Source organism: Panthera onca, chromosome D1 (assembly GCF_046562875.1).
Source record: "Panthera onca isolate mPanOnc1 chromosome D1, mPanOnc1 haplotype 2, whole genome shotgun sequence".
Taxonomy (NCBI): Eukaryota; Metazoa; Chordata; class Mammalia; order Carnivora; family Felidae; genus Panthera; species Panthera onca.
The window spans coordinates 36,767,941-36,779,271 of record NC_138348.1 but is presented as its reverse complement, the minus strand read 5'-3'; positions in this window follow the sequence as shown (position 1 = coordinate 36,779,271).

Below are 11,331 nucleotides of genomic sequence, written 5' to 3'. Positions count from 1 at the left end.
TATAGGTAAACTGCTGTAAGAACACAAGAAAAGGTGAATGAGCCTCTTATGTTATAATCTCTAGAGAAATTGTTATGTAGTAAAAATAATAATAATAATCAGGTGTGTGAAGCTCTGCAGCAGAACCCCTTCATTGTCCAAATATTCTGCTTAGAGTCTCTCACCTTTATAGGGCTATAAACCAAATGCTGCTAGATCTAACAAGCCTATAGGTTCAAAGGAAGCCTATGTACATTTAAGTTGTGCCAGTTTACTTCTCACAGGTCCGACTCCAGGGTCGTGTGTGACAATAGAAGCAGTTATCTCTCCCCAGGAATCCTTTAGGAAATTTCATGTAAAAAGCTATATGGTTCTCACAATGATTGGTAGGTGTTACTGGATTTGGGTAGATAGGGATCAGAAATTCTAGAAAGCTGAAATGCACAGGGTAGTTCTGTATAACAAAAGAAATCTTTGGTGCCCACCGAAATCTCCAATGTCGGGCAACCATGGGTACACCCCAAGAACGGGACAGGAAGAGGCTTGCTCCAGCCCCACGTATCACAAGCACTCAAAAATGAGCTTATTAAAGAATTTAGGGGTGCCTCTTTCACTTGGGATCCACACAGCTTTTATAACCCTAAACATCTCTTTTTATCAGGCCGCAGGGAAAATACTTGTTTAATGTCTTCAAAGCAAAGGATGACTGTGTGAATATAGTGAAGATTTCTGGGTGGTGTCGCTGCTTGAAGGAGCGTAAGGAGTGTTTGAAAGACATAATGCTTACGTAGAGAAAAGAAAAACTAACTTGTCAAATCCTGTCTTTCAATGCAATCAATTCCTGCATAATTAAAACTGCAAGAACTGCTGAGTATCCACGTCCTTGTTTCTCTCCATGTTCCAGTTTATGTATCTAGAGTATTCACAAATTTATGTTATATTCAGAACACTTGTACTTGGCTATATAAGAATATTTTGCAATATTAAGTAATTCACGTTACTGTTAAATCTGTATATTTGCAGGTATAGATGTAATGTGCAGGAAACAAGATACAAATTCTTTACATTGGCTACAAAATGGACACGAATGACAAATGTTGAGAATACTTTTATTTTAAAAACTTATTTACTATGACAATTAAGCAAATTAATTAAAATTTTGACTTTATTTTAATATTTTCTTTAAAAGTCAATATTAATTTATATAAGTGATGTATTTGCCTATTAATTTAATGAAGCATTAAAAAAAACTTCATTGGAAAACATAAATTTTAAAAATCCAATAACTTAGGAGGAGATCATTATTGAGGAGGGGACTTAAATATTAGTAAAGACTTTGTCCTGATATCATTAAGTAATTTATCACTCACATATTTTAATTGTAATTGTGTAGTTTAGTAGAGCAATTACTGGAAAAGCAATCAAATTTGATTGTAGACAAGTAAGAGAGATTTGAGACACCTTTTAAAAGTTTTGAATCAAACAATATTAAATTGTCTGATATACATGAAACACCAAGTTTCATTAGTAAATATGGTTTTAACATTTAAAATTATCATCAGGTTAAGTATATTTCCATATAATTTGCAGGAAATGATTAAAAATCTATGTTGTAAAAATATATATTGAGTTTATGTATTTGCTTGTAGGCTACTTGTTCTCATTTTTACTGTGAGTTTTTAAACTCAAAGTTAGTGTTTATTTTGCTTAAAATTTTTTTAATGTTTATTTGTTTTTGAGAGAGAGAGAGACAGAACGTGAGTGGGGGACGGACAGAGAGAGAGGGAGACGCAGAATCCAAAGCAGGCCCCAGATTCTGAGCTGTCAGCACAGAGCCCGACATGGGGCTCAAATTTAGGAACTGTGAAATCATGACCTGAGCTGAAGTTGGACACTCAACTGACTGAGCCACCCAAGCACCCCTACTGTTTATTTTTCTAATTCATTCTCCAAGTTAAGTAATCTCCTAAAAGAGACAGTCTCCATTGATCTTCTCTAAATACTGAAGAGTGAATGTACATCTCAGTATGTGGAGGGATTTCTAGAAAATAACTATATTTTCTGTCACACTTTATCAAAGCAAATTATGCTGACATAGGTATAAATATGACCTGGTTCATATGTTATGATATCACATTTCCTCTGTTTTCCACTTCAAAGGCCTAACTAACAATATGCCTACTTCAATTAAGATTATTGCTAGTTTTGCTTGAGCAACTGTTAGGATTGGGGTTGCTATTTACAAAGACAGGAAGAACTATAGAATGAATATATTTGGAGGTGGGTAAAAATAATAGTGTAAGTTTTCGACAGGTTAAGATTGAGATGTCTGTGGGGCATTTGACTTGCACAGCCCTAGAGCCCTATCTCACATTCTCTTGGTCTTTCTTTAACTTCAAGCATTGAAATGACAGCCGGCTTCATGTAGGGATAAACTGGTAGTCTCTGACACAGATACACCATGAATTCCTAATTCTGGGATTCCCTGATGCTGGATATGCAACGTTTATGGAATATCACCCAACCATGAGAAACTGAAATTGAGAGTTAACACCTCATGCTGCAACAACACTTGGCCAATTGTGGATGGAAATCAGTGCATATGTGGGCTCCTCATTATTGAGATGGATAATTTTGAAGCATAATTTTAATTGCATAATTTTAAGACCCATAGAAATTTATGGATGAATTAAAGGCCTAAAGATGTTGAACTAAATCCATTTGATGGCTAAAATAGAGCTTAAATGATGTGTAGTTATTTATAATCCTTATTTATCCACTTAGTATTGTTGTTAATACTCTTAAACTATATTTTTAGATTACAGTTAAGTTGAAAACAGTTTTCCCCAATGAGCAGAAATAGTGATAACATTATTCTTCACATTAGACTATTAAATAGTCTATGGTTATAATAGTGCTGTTTACTCACTGTCACTGGTATGTGAATTATAATTACATTGTATATCTTTTCTTATTCTTTTTCATTAACCTATCTGAATATTTGTATTTAAAGTTGGTTTCTTTAGACATCAGAGCATTGAGTCTTGATTTTTTTGTATCTAGTCTGTCAATCTCTGACTTAACTGGAGTGTTTAGACGACTTACATTTAATGTGATTATTGACAGCTTTTGGTTGAAACACAAATTTTCTCAAATAGACCTTTGATTTAACAACTTATCTACCACTGGTTTGAGTTGTGTTAATGCTAAGTTAGTTATGAAATCTTTTGACTTCAGTAGGGAAAAAAGTTAGCTAAAATGTTTTAGAGCTATACCAAACAAAATAAATGTAATTTTCCCATTTTAAACAATTCTGACAGTTTATAATCAGATATTATACCATACAGTAAGAATAGGTTTTTTTTAGAGATCTATGCTAAAATTTTACCACCATCTATTTTCCTAAATATTTCTTTGAGTTACAGAATGTAGTTTTGTTAGAGTATATCCCTGTGGTTTTCTTCTGGCTTTGATCCATATTTACACAAAATCTATTTGAAAATGCATTCTATCTAATATTTATCTACACATCTATATTACGGAGAGAGTATAGCAAGCCATTCAAATAATGGATTGCATTTTCTCCTTTCCCAAGCAGACTTATTGTGGTTGTGTGGGCAGTTTTGTTGATTAATTTCTTCCCTTGGCTTTCAGTGCTCAATGGCAATAAATAAATATTCATTGTCAGTTATTCTTAGTCAAATATGTCTGATCTATCACAGAAGTATGATTTGCAAAAAACTGAAAGTTAAGAAGAGAGGTAGCCTTCCTATCTATAAAGAGGTCTCCAGTTAGCTGAACACTACACATAATATAAGCATGGTGATAAAAGAGGCATTAAGAGAAGGAAAAGCTGACATCTGCTTATACATTCCAGTTAGCTTCCCCTATGTAGAATTGAGAAAATTTTAAGAGTGAGATATGATCTGTATTTCCATTTTAACTTCCAAATAATGCTCTTTCACTAAAAAAGCTTTTATAAAAATGACCAAACAGAAACTTTTAAGTCAGATATTAAGAGTTTAAAAAAACAAAAAACAAAAACACTTTCTATATTAGCTTTTCCCTGTCCAAAAGGTTACTGCTTTCATCTAGCAGTTTGCCACTGTGTATATTAGTTCACCATTTTTAGTCATGTGTGAAAAGGCCTTTCAAAGCTCATTTTTCAAAATGGAGATATAATAACATATAATGAAAAGATGAATTATTTTTGTTTGGGAGTTATACTTTGACAAGAAATTTGAACTTTGTAAGATTGTTTTTTCTTCTTTATTTTTTTCTGGCTATTCTTGATATGTTTGTCCTCTGCTCTGTAAATGTTCTTATTAACCTCAAAGCTAATGTAATATTGATTATTTTTTTCTGAAGTTATGTTTTGTTGGAAACTGGAAACATTTTCTGATCAAATGATGCACAGGTTTTTAATTGTGAGACATTGAAAAAGATGATTAACATGGTGGAATATGTAGGAAAACTCATGATCCCTTCCATTATGCTGCAGTAACAGAAAAATGTGTTAGGAAGGGCATTTGGCTGTCAAAATTTCACATCAATACTTTAAAACCAGTCAGGTAACTTGAAATTTTGTGCCAATTGTGTTTTAAGAAGTTCCTTTGCCCTTGATAAATGATTAAAAATGTGGTAGCAGAAGAAAGGCTGGAAATACTGAAGTGAATTCCTAAGATATCACTTGTAGATACTTGCCTATGGCTTTGCAACAGCTTGATTGTCCTAATTAAAATTTTCTGTCATTCCCAAATAAATCCATCTTTTGCTGGTGAAATAATTGGCAGTTTTACTTTTAAAGTTAACAACATAATAATTGCCTAATTTTTTAAATTAAATTATTGGCTAATTTTCTTAATCTTAAGGATTCCTCTACATTTCATCAATTCTATAATCTACTTTTGTGCAACTTCAATGTATAAAGACCTGCCAAATAAAAAACAAATAAAATGCAGATGAATAGAGATACTTCTTTCTTTCACTTCAGGAATACTATAATCATGTATTCTGCTATTTAGGGCCACACATTTTTCATCATCTTCAAAAAACAAAACAAAACAAAACAAAAAACAGTTGCACAGCATAAGGATTAGGAATGTATGTTTCTGGAATTAGATAAACAAACAGGTCTACTCTCCGTATTTATAGAGTTTTGGATAAGTGGAGTCAATGGAGTTACAAATAACATATGCTTAAATATTTGAAAGTTATGAATTACAAAACTGTTGTGAGTTATAAATAACTAAATAAATATTTCCTTTGCTTCTATTTTGAAAACATATGCCTTCATAATGACCTGCAGGAACAGGTTTTTATGTAAAATATTTAATCATCATTGAGTTTTGCATAAAAAACAGAGCCCTAGTCATTGGCTTCTAGACTTTGGCCTTCAGACTGTAATCCACCACCTTTTTTCTTAAGTCCCTTCTCTGTCCTGTCACAGTGGAAGGCTGAGTGGCTATCTCAGTCTGAACATCTATACTCAGTCCATATCCGTGCAAAGCTGTTTTATTCATTCATTCATTCATGAATTTATTATTCATAATAATTTATCATATAATTTATCCCCCATAAATCTATTATTTCTTTAATGTTTATTTATTTTTGAGAGAGACAGAATGTGAGTGGGGGGAGAGACAGAGAGAGAAGACACAGATCCAAAGCAGGCTCCAGGCTCTGAGCTGTCAGCACAGAGCCCAATGCGGGGCTCAAACTCATCAGCTGAGCTGTGAGACCTGAGCCCAAGTTGGATGCTCAACAGACTGAGCCGCCCAGGCGCCCCTGCAAAGCTGTTTTTGACCACTCTTCGGGTTTAAGGTTGCCCACAGTGGAAGTGTGCGCATGGTTAAGGAGGAGCTCAGATGGCTTTCTAGGAGTGTTCATCACTCAGCCCCTTGGACCTTATGCCCTATGGAGCAGTGCACGTCAGGAAGAGACATGCCCTCAATCAGGGGCCATACTTGCCTAGTTCCCAGGGTGGTATTGCAGATAGTCTTATGTTTAAAACTTTTCCCCATCAATAACTAGTTATGCGTCCTTTTCGTTAGAGCCAGAGTGCCTGGGTTTGAATGTCAGCTTCACCACTTAATAGCTGTGGAACTTTGGGAATATTATGTAATCTGTCTCTGTTTCCTCATCTGCAAATAGGGATAATAATGATCTCTAACTCAAAGGATTGCTTTGAGAATTAAATGAGTTAATATTCATGAAATGCTTAGAAGATTGCCTGGCATACAGCAAATACTTGAGAGCTCTTTGTTTAAGAAGTGAAATAATTAGGTTTCTTATTTGTAAAAATGGTAATTTTAATAATAACTTCACCATAAGGAATTGAAAAAATACATAAGGTAATGCCTAAAAAGTGTTATTCCAATACTTGGCACAAAGTAAGGGTAATATATTGTTGAATAATAATAGAGTGTAAAGAAGTAAATAAAATATAGCTTTTGATATATACAGCATAAGATTAAAAATTAGAGCCTTTTTGCAATTTTATTGTTCTTTCATACATTTTATATTTTCCTTCAGTCAGTTATGCTATAGACATTTATCTTGGTGTTGTAAGTTTGAAGGCACAAATATTTTCCCTTTTGATAAATTTATATTGCTTTTTATGACTAATAATCTGAGAAATTAGAAAGTCTCATCACATTTTTGCCATTTTAAGCTAATCCATTCATTTAGTTGATAAATATGTGTTATATGGTCTAACTGTGCAGAAGCAATAAACATTTAACTTCATGGCTAACACTAGAGCTAGTAAGATATCATCGGTCAAAAGCATAGGTTTATTTTGTTTTTCTTTAAAGAATGATAAACACATGATGAATTAATTTTCACAAAAAATGGTGTACATAATGTTAAAATGGTGAATTAAAATGTATATCTATTGTATTCTTTTAAAAACTGTTTTAAGTATGAATATAAGATCTGACAATACTCTTTTCTCCAATATTTCTTAAAAATAAAAGGAAAGGACAGTTTTTAACATTACTCAATGACAAAAAATAGTAGACGTGATTCTTGAGTTTAGATAATGGAAGATGGCAATTTCTTCTTAAAATAACTATTTCCCATTTGCACTAAAATGAGTGAACACATTCATAAAATGATCTACAAAGCTATACTTATTCTTAAAAGTACTCTATTCAGATTATTGACATTTTAGGATTAAAATTCATTCATAATTCATTTCAGAAAGTTAAAATGTAATGCAATCATTTAGAGCTATTTTTTTTTTTTTTTTGAGGGAAAGCCTAATTTTGAATTTGAATTACTCAGAGGGACAATAGTTGCTGACATGTTTAAATAATTCAACAGTGTAAGTTATTAGTAAGGTTGTTTTCAAATATTTATTGCATATATATGTGCACATATCTATATCTATTTCTATATATATGCTTGCCTTTAAATGTGAATGGTTTTAATTATTCAGTATAATGGTCTTCCTGCAAACTGCGTTACTCAAACTAGAAAACATGCATAGATCTTCTACTAAACTCCGGCTTCTTTTGGAGTCATCAAAGGTTGAATATATAGAATTTAGAAATATGAAGTTCTCTAAAAGTGATAAAGATAAGCTTGAGGCAGTAGATCTGTTTCCTATAACCATGTGTTGACTCAAATCTTAATCAGATACTTTATGAAAAGGTTAATCTTTTAGTTAAATACATCAAAAGTATGAACATATACTTCTGAGTTTAAACATTTTGGCTATTTCAAAATTTAAAATATCTGATTTCAGACTTGGTGTTGCTTAGCATTTCTGAATAGAATGAAATTTAGAAAAAATATGGCATCACATTTTTAGTTAGCATAGAAAATATGCTAAATATCACTATTCTCATTTACACACTTGGGGTAAAAACATTATCTCAAAATATATTTTAAGAATAAAATATAGTAGGTTCAAGCACCTAAACCCACCATAGTGCCCAGCAAAATGGGCCCAGCTTCCCATTCATCATACAACAACTTCTTGTTTCCAATAAATCTATATTTACTTCTTTTCAGTGTTTTAGGATTTGTTTATTTCCTCTCTCTTTCTCAAGATTTTTGGTTACATTATATAATTCATAAAATTTTATATAATTTATAAAATGCACAAAGATGCTTTCAATAAAACCTTCTTGAGAACTAATTTGTTCACACATTTTAAGAAATTTCTTCTTACTTTCCAGAAAGATACTTATATTCCTGGTGTAAGTGAGGGTCATGTGTTAGTCAAGTCACTGTTAGCATCTGTAAGAAACAGACCTTAAAATACATAGTTTCTCAAACATGGTTGAAGTTGATTTCTTGCTCAGACAAAATCTAAAACAGGGGCTCCTGATAGACTGGTGGCTTTCTTCCTATTACTATGTGATTCTGAGAGTCAGGATTCTTTCATCTTGTGTTTCTGCCTTCTTTAAATGGCCTACAAATTCCCATTTCTTGCCTGTGTCACATCAGTGCAAAGGATAGAGCATGAAGGAGTGATGATTGGGAGGTTTTTATAAGCCATGTCTGGAAATGGCTCATTTTGCTTCCTTCAAATTCCATTTACCAGAACTTAGTCATGGCCACAGTGACATGTAAGTGGTGCTAAGGAATATAATGTAGTTGTATTACCTGCAGAAAGGTGAAAGGGGTTTAATTTTATAGTTAGCCAAACAAATACATGACATGGAATTATAAGATGATTTTAAGTTATAAACTACTATTATAGGGATGCCTGGGTGGCTCAGTCAGTTAAGCATCTGACTGGCTCAGGTCACAGTCTCATGGTTTATGAGTTCAAGACCACATCTGGCTCTCTGATCTCAGTGCAGAGCCGGCTTAGGATCCTTTGTCTTCCTCTCTCTCTGCCCCTACCCCGCTCATACTCTCTCTCTCTCTCAAAAATAAATAAAAACATTTAAATTAAAAAAACCCCTACTATTAAACAATTTCAATTCATTATTTTATAAGCATTCTAACATGGCTTAGTAGTTTTCCTAAGCACAAACTAGTGAAAAGGAGGATAGTATGGTTTTAGTCAAAATAATGTGATTGATTGTTAGCTCTTAGTTTAATTATGGGGGAGTGAATTTGTTTGCTGTATAATTGAATTTTACTCTTTTGGCAGAGGATATCCACTGTAATATCAGTGACTGGTACACCTTTCATTAAGAACCATTAGGTGCCTGGGAGCTGAGAAAGGGGAACAGAGATTCCTATGAGGGCAACTTCGTCATTATTAGAAATGCAGGCAGACTGGTGGCTCAACCATATCAACTCTGGTAAAAACTGTACAGGACAAGAGTAGGCTCTCAAAATGTGCCACTTTGACATGTTGATTATTTTAAATAAATGTTACTTCTGTAACAACCCATACAAGGACACTCAGACCCTCCTCTAAACCCCTGAAAGCAGTAAACAAATCTCCCATATGAAAAATATCCTCATTATACTAAGAATTAAAAAGACATCCTTATCCCCAGAGATGGAGATTTTGACGCAGAGAAAGCCATAGAAATAAACCTTGCTGCTTTTTACTAATCTATCACCTCAGTCGAAATTCTGCTTAGAGTTCCTTCCTAACTAAAGCTCTCAACCACCTGCTTTTCTTGTTCTGTAAATTTTTCACAAATTTATCATTTCTTTGTCTAAAATGTATAAAAACTTGTTGGTCACTTCTTGAGGTCTTAATTTCATTATTGGTCCGTGTACACACAATAATTTTTCTTTGTCTCCTTGTTAACCTGTCTCATGTAAATTTAACTTTTAGTCCAACTAGAAGACCTTGAGAGTAGAGGAAGAATTCTCCCTTCCCTACAAAACAAAATGAAAGGAAGACACCTATATAAGAGTCAACAATGAAAGTATAGTCATCTTAGGTGATTGTACATCATACACACTGCACTAATTGGCAAGTAGGGATTAAAATCCTGCCTATGCTCTGCTGACTAAGACATGTGGCCTGGGATAGGCCTGGGTAAGCCAGAAAGGAAGGTAGCTATTTTCCTTAAGGGAAAATGTGCTCCGGAAACCATCCATTGGGTGCAGTACATATAAGCCGCCAAAGACCCTGAATAAAAGTGGGCAAACAATATCTTTTAAGTTCCTGGACCCAATTCCAGTGTTTATGTATATGTAGGAGGGCTTCCCACAAAACACCAAGCAATTCTCAGACTTTTGACCAACTGGTTATAGATTGGACGTTCCCAAAACTCCCTCTTTGGGCTCAATTAATTTGCTAGAGCCATTCACAGAAATAAGAACAACATTTTACTTACTAGATCATCAGTTTATTATAAAATGATAGAATTCAGGAACAGCCCAATGGGAGAGATACATAGGGCAAGGTGTGCAGAAAGGGCATGGAGTGTCCATGCCTGCCCCTTTCCCCAAATCTCCACACCTTTACCAACCCAGATGCTCTCTGAACCCAATCCTTTTGGGTTTTTATGGAGGCTTCATTGCATAGGTTTCATTGATTAAATCATTGACCTCTGGTAATTTGCTTAACTACCAGCCCTTCTCCCATTTCTGGATATCTGGGGTAGGACTAAAAGCTTCAAACCACTGAGGGCTTTGTTGGTTCTCCTGACAACCAGTCCCCTGACCCCTAGTCCTTAGGTGCAGTCCCCAAATCACCTCATGAACCTAACAAGACAACTTTGCTGCTCTCCTCACTTAGAAAAGTCTAAGGGTTTTAGGAGGTGTGTGCCAGACATGGGGGTGAAGACCAAATATATATTTCTTATAAATCACAATATCAATGTTTACACTAAATGTCCAGGCTGATGGGGTAAACCCAAAGCCAGTCAGAAGAAACTGAGAGTTTTAGTAATTTCAGGTTTGATTTTTTTTTTTTTTTACTTCTAAAAAGAAAGTTTGCCTAGATCATTTTTATTATCCTATTTAAATCTGAAAATCTATGACTTTGAAAAACACATCCTACCATGTATTTTCATTGATGTAAGTTAATGTTCACAGATAAAATATTTCATTTACTTATAATATCACTTGTTTCAAAGACCTTGGTTTCTAATTTATAAAGAAGGCAAATATGGACCAAGGAAATTTAATTTTCCTGGCCAGAAGTATACTTTTAATTTCTCTTTTAATTTTTCTGAAAGGTTAGGGGTGGGTTTCAATTACTCTCTTTATATGGTTTGTTTGAAGTTCAAAATCTAATTAGAAGTGTTGAAAGCTTTATTTTACCTTTTACAAATTAAAGCAATGTATTCATAAATGAATTAGTGAAGTCCTGTTGCCACCAAAGAACTAAGAGATGTTTAATCATGCTGCCTTTGTTCAAGACCACAGATTACCTTCTTGCCCTCCTTGGAAAGACCTGGTCATTGTTCTTCACCAAGTCTG